Source organism: Coregonus clupeaformis, unplaced genomic scaffold, assembly GCF_020615455.1.
Source record: "Coregonus clupeaformis isolate EN_2021a unplaced genomic scaffold, ASM2061545v1 scaf0917, whole genome shotgun sequence".
Lineage (NCBI taxonomy): Eukaryota > Metazoa > Chordata > Actinopteri > Salmoniformes > Salmonidae > Coregonus > Coregonus clupeaformis.
Window position 1 is genome coordinate 85,700 of NW_025534371.1, and position 6,223 is coordinate 91,922.

Sequence of the window (6,223 nt, forward strand, 5' to 3'; positions counted from 1 at the left end):
AGCATAACTCTACGTCCTAATGTTCATAGATCTCACTGTTTTTAACTCTTCTTGCTTCTGTTTGAATGTACATAACCCCCTCAGTGGCAGATAGCAGCTATGGTATTCTATGGTCTAGTTTTAACCTAAAACATATTCATTTCAACACATTTTGTATTCAGCATCATAATCATATTTATTTTGTTACACAGCTTGTACATTTAATTTACACTCTTGATCATGATTAGTTACTGGTGTTGGACATTTGACTAGATACATGAGATAAATAAGATGAACATGTAAAAAACAAGTGACAAGGGTAAAATGTGGGTGACACATAACTACTATAACAGATAGTGTATGTGGTGACAATGAAAACTAACACAGCAGACTGTCTTCAGTAGTTTATGGACACAAAAGGATAGAGGGGTGTTTCTGGGGTGGGTTAAGAGGTATGACAGAAGCATATTGGAGGCAGATAGATGTTGAGACCCAGGAGAGGGGAGTGGGCTGTCCTTCCAGGATAAGGACTCCACCAAGGACACTCAGTCAGTCACTGCTGTGCTGCTGCTGCCCTCTACTGGAGAGGAAGTGAAACATTCAGTCACAATCACAACCCTGTCATCTCATGGATAGACAATGATAACAATAAGGTCAGTTTCTCAGAAAGTGGTGATACAGGATTAAGTGCAGCAAACTAAAAAGACTAAGAAAGATGTGTCTGGTTAAAGAGTGAAGTTTACTACACATAGCAATGTGGTGTTGTCTGTATCTTTGTTGAGAAATCAGCATCGTCTGGTACAACAGACAGAGACACCAACACTGACCTGTGTGGTCACCTGTAGAGCTAGTGAGCTGTAGACCACATTATCATCTGGTTCTGCTGCCTACATAGGAGGAACAGGTAGAGAGGTGAACAGGGACAGTTCTGTTATAATGGAGAGTACAGTTTGAAACACAGTTCTCTGTGAAAGACAGTTGTAATTGTGATATGTGACAAAGGTGATATATTAGGCCTATAGGTATAATGGAGACATAACCATGACTATATTAACACTGAGGAAACAATCACCTACTGTTGTTTCTGATAACATAATACTAGCTGTGGCTAATCAACAGAGCAGCTTTACCTTGGCCTGTACTTTTAGTTGGGCCTTGTGCTGGGGGATGACAGTGCTGTATGTGACATCATCATTATCTTCAGGAAATGGGGCCTGCTGGTAGAGAGAGAGACCCAACTAACAAAAACGTATTGTTATATTGTTATAGTGTACATTTATCTATTGCTTGTTCCCAGACAGAAGATTATACTGTAAATACAATTGTTTCTAAAACAGATGCAAATTTGCCAAGGCTATGACGTTATATGAGTAACAGCCATAATGTTGTCTAAGACCCAAGATGCATGTAGCCATATGTTGACCTTCTGTTCTGTCTTGAACTGATCAGGCATCACAGTGCTGTACATCACGTCATGGTGGCTGTCTGGGTTTGGGCTCTTAGAAATGGACAGGACAGAAGGGAAACACATGGCTACATGCATAGGAAGACAGATTATTGGAACTTCAGATACTCAGCTCAACACTGCAGGGATTGAGGATAGAGAGAGAGAGAGAGAGAGAGAGAGAGAACGATAGTGAGAGAGGGAGAGAGTGAGAGAGAGAGAGAGAGAGAGTGAGAGAGATAGAGAGAGAAAGAGAGAGAGAGAGAGAGAGAGAGAGAGAGAGAAAGAGAGAGAAAGAGTGAGAGAGAGAGAGAGAAAGAGAGTGAGAGGGAGAGTGAGAGGGAGAGAGAGAGTGGGAGAGAGGGAGAGAGGGAGAGAGAGAGAGAGTGAGAACTCAAACTCACACTGCAGAGATAGAGGAGAGAGAAAGAGAGAGAGAACCTTAGCTCCATGCAGAGATGGAGTGATTGGTACTAGTCCAAGATCTCCACAGACCAAAACTAGGTTTATTCAGTTTGTACCTGCTGTGCTGTTTCTCTGGTGTGGCTCACTGTGCTGTATATAATGTCCTGCTCAGGGTCAGCAGACTGCAAAGAAATAAATAGCAAAGAGATACAGGACTTGTCTATTTACCAACTAAACCACAGTTTGTTTCCATGATAGGATGCAGTCAGAGGTATACATTTACATTTTAGTCATTTAGCAGACGCTCTTATCCAGAGCGACTTACAGTTAGTGAATACATATATATATATATTTTTTATACTGGCCCCCCATGGGAATCGAACCCACAACCCTGGCGTTGCTCTATCAACTGAGCTACATCCCTGCCGGCCATTCCCTCCCCTACCCTGGACGACGCTGGGCCAATTGTGCGCCGCCCATGAGTCTCCCGGTCACGGCCGGCTGTGACAGAGACTGGATTCGAACCAGGATCTCTAGTGGCACAGTTAGCACTGCGATGCAGTGCCTTAGACCACTGCACTACTCAGGAGTACATTTAGTGAACTGACAGCTTCCTGATCTTTGTCTTTTAAACATCATTTTTCAACGTCTTGAGTGTTATAAGACCTTGGGTTCAGAATATGGGACCTTCTATGTCAACTCATTGATAACCAACTGAAGAGGTAACACTAGAGTCAAATGGTAGATGATCCCAAATCATGAACAGAAAAGCAGATGGTTGAAAATAATATAATATAATAAATTGAGTGTATCCTACCACTGAGTTGTGTCACGATCGTCGTATACAGAGGGAGGACCAAGGCGCAGCGCGTTGAGCGAACATACTTTAATTAGTTAAAGTGCACACACGACACAAAACAACAAAACGACTCGTAACGTCCTAGGTAACAATGACCAACTGGAACAAAAACCCACAAACACCAAGGGAAAACAGACAGTATAAATATGGCTCCCAATCAGAGACAACCAGCCACAGCTGACACTCGTTGCCTCTGATTGGGAGTCACTCAGGCCAACAAAGAAACAGAAGAACTAGAACCCCCAACATAGAAATATGACACAAAGAATGAACACACCCTGGCTCAACATATAGAGTCCCAGAGCCAGGGTGTGACAGTACCCACCCCTAAAGGCTGCGACATCGCCTCCACTAGAACAAAACAAGGGAGGGCTGGGTGGGCATTCCTCCTTGGCGGCGGTTCTGGCTCCGGCCTTGCCCACCACCCTCCAATAAACCCCCCATAGCGCCCCTGGTCCGGTCTGGCCCCGCTGGCTGGAGCTGAACTGGACGTAGCAGGAGCGGTTAGCTTCAGCTCCGTAGTGGAGCAGTTGACCGGTACCTTACCAGGCACCGGTGACCCAGGCACGGGTTGTGCTGGACTGACGACGCGCACCCCTGGCTTGGTGCGTGGAGTAGGAACAGGCCGGACCAGGCTGACGACTCGCACCCCTGGCTTGGTGCGAGTGGCAGGAACAGGCCGGGCCGGGCTGGCGACGCGCACCGTAGACTTGGTGCGAGTGGCAGGAACAGGCCGGGCCGGGCTGGCGACGCGCACCGTAGACTTGGTGCGAGTGGCAGGAACAGGCCGGGCCGGGCTGGCGACGCGCACCGTAGACTTGGTGCGAGTGGCAGGAACAGGCCGGGCCGGGCTGGCGACGCACACCGTAGGCTTGGTGCGAGGAGCAGGGACAGGCCGGACCAGGCTGGCGACGCACACCGTAGGCTTGGTGCGTGGAGCAGGGACAGGCCGGACCGGGCTGGCGACGCGCACCGTAGACTTGGTGCGAGTGGCAGGAACAGGCCGGGCCTGGCTGGCGACGCACACCGTAGGCTTGGTGCGAGTGGCAGGAACAGTCCGGGCCGGGGCTGACGACTCGCACCCCTGGCTTGGTGTGAGTGGCAGGAACAGGCCGGGCTGGGCTGGCGACGCGCACCGTAGACTTGGTGCGAGTGGCAGGAACAGGCCGGGCCGGGCTGGCGACGCACACCGTAGGCTTGGTGCGAGGAGCAGGGACAGGCCGGACCTTACTGGGGACACACACACCACTGGCTCTACTTTGACCAGTGGCCCCCGTAACCTGGTGGCCTTCTGAATACGCCCCCTTTTCTGCCTCCGTCAGCCCCGTCGTCCATGCCCTGTGCCCCCCCCCTAAAAATTATTTGGGGTTGCCTCTCGACCGTCCGACGACGACCCTGATCACGCCGTTGCTCCTCTCTCCGTTGCCTCTCTACAGTCTCACTCCATGGCCGGCGATCCATCCCGGCCAGGATTTCCTCCCAGGTCCAGGACCCCTGCCCGTCCAGAATCTGCTCCCACGTCCAGGCTGCCTGCTCCTGGACACGCTGCTTGGTCCTTGTATGGTAGGTTTTTCTGTCACGATCGTCGTATACAGAGGAGGACCAAGGCGCAGCGTGTTGAGCGAACATACTTTAATTAGTTAAAGTGCACACACGATACAAAACAACAAAACGACTCAACAAAAACCCACAAACACCAAGGGAAAACAGACAGTATAAATATGGCTCCCAATCAGAGACAACCAGCCACAGCTGACACTCGTTGCCTCTGATTGGGAGTCACTCAGGCCAACAAAGAAACAGAAGAACTAGAACCCCCAACATAGAAATATAACACAAAGAATGGACACACCCTGGCTCAACATATAGAGTCCCAGAGCCAGGGTGTGACAAGTTGTTAGTTGTCTGGTCCTTGGCCTTATTGTCCTCTGGAATAAAGAGGGAGATGTCAATTACTTCTGAGTTTGTTATAGTACAATAATACCTCTGAATAGATTTCTTATAGACAATTCCTCCAAATACTTTTTGCCATTCAAGATCAATAACAGTTAAGCAATATACTGTTGTTCACAATGTCAACACATTTGGTATTTTTCTTAACTATTCTCCTTTTTTATATTCACATAAAATGACTACTTACTATGCTTTGTCCACATCTTCCATGTGACTAGGATACCAGCTGTCACCACCACCAACATGCCCCAAGGAATCAGTAGGACTTTCACATCTATGGACCTGATGGATTACATAGAAGAACTTGAATCAAAAATACAATTAAAATAGATCATTATAAATTGATCATTTGTGAAAAAGTAATAACTTGTTGTTTACACTGTTGTGATAAATGGAACAATTATTTAGCTATTCACATGTGTGGAAGTTTACATTATTATTATTGAGATAATTACTATACAAATAACGTTGTTTTTTTTAAGTGTGCAACTTGTCCTTGCAAATGAGTGAGAATAACACAAAAATTGCTGCTACTTCTCCAAAGAAATGTTCCAACCAAGAGGAAGTGCTAACCGTCTCTATATGCATTTAGGAAGGGAGTTTGGTTAGCTTTAACTGTTGTAGTGTATGATGGAATTGTAATGTTTCTTTGTGTTCATATTATCAAACAATTGCCATAATATGTGGGATAATACAGCTGAATGAGTGATAATAACCTCCGGTGGACTTCCTCCATGTTCCCCTCAGCCTGGGTTGCTGTGAGGTAAAACAACAATGCCATCAATTAAATTACTGGTATACCAGATAGTCAGGTTGTATAGCAACATCACATTCATGGTCAATATTCCAATTTGTTTCAGACGATGAAACAAAGTGAATCTGCTGTCAAGGATTATGAAAACAGTAGCAGATTTTCACTGAATATCATCTGTGTCAAGAAGTAAATCATGGAATAAATACATATTTTCATTGTGATACTAATGTAAGAAAATTACATAAATTTGATGTGAAGTAACTATGGATATTAAACTATTTTTGTGACCCAAACAGAATGTACTTACTGATAGCAGTGATGATTTGTGTTGCAGTATGTTGACTGACAGTGATGTGAACAGGCATCTCTAGTTCTCCCACTTCACACCAATACCAGTCAGTGTTCTCCATCTTCAGTCCACTCATAGTCACTGTTAAGACTGTTCTGTTGTTGGCCAGACTGATATCCTTTAATGTCACTGATGTTCCATGTAAAGTCCCAGAATACGACACACAATCACCACCCATCCTGCACCACTTCATATCTCCAGAGTTACTATAGTAACAACGGACAGTGACACTCCCTCCTTCAACTCCAGTCACTTCCTGTTGGTCCACATAGAGTTCTGGAGTACCTGAACACAGAGGTACAGACACCAAAGAAAGAACTCAATAGCATAACTTTATTTCTAGTAAGTATTTTATTATTAATATTATTTTAAAAAATGTTTTAAAACCGACCACTGCGGAGATTAAACAAAGTTTACACCACAATCTACATATATAGAACATAAAGCATTCTTCAGGTCAACTTGAACAATAATGGTGAT

The 6,223-nt window shown here is 45.6% G+C and overlaps 2 long non-coding RNA genes across 2 annotated transcripts; both read right to left on the reverse strand.

The window, feature by feature from the left end:
• Nucleotides 1-413: 413 nt before the first annotated feature.
• LOC123485967 lies at nucleotides 414-2,002 on the reverse strand. Its single transcript, XR_006659196.1, has 4 exons — nucleotides 1,945-2,002; nucleotides 1,110-1,196; nucleotides 807-866; nucleotides 414-556 (listed from the first exon to the last, which is right to left on the reverse strand). It is a non-coding gene; the product is annotated as an uncharacterized LOC123485967 (long non-coding RNA).
• A 2,552-nt stretch (nucleotides 2,003-4,554) lies between these two features.
• On the reverse strand, nucleotides 4,555-5,394 carry LOC123485968. Its single transcript, XR_006659197.1, has 3 exons — nucleotides 5,357-5,394; nucleotides 4,828-4,922; nucleotides 4,555-4,615 (listed from the first exon to the last, which is right to left on the reverse strand). It is a non-coding gene; the product is annotated as an uncharacterized LOC123485968 (long non-coding RNA).
• Nucleotides 5,395-6,223: the final 829 nt, after the last annotated feature.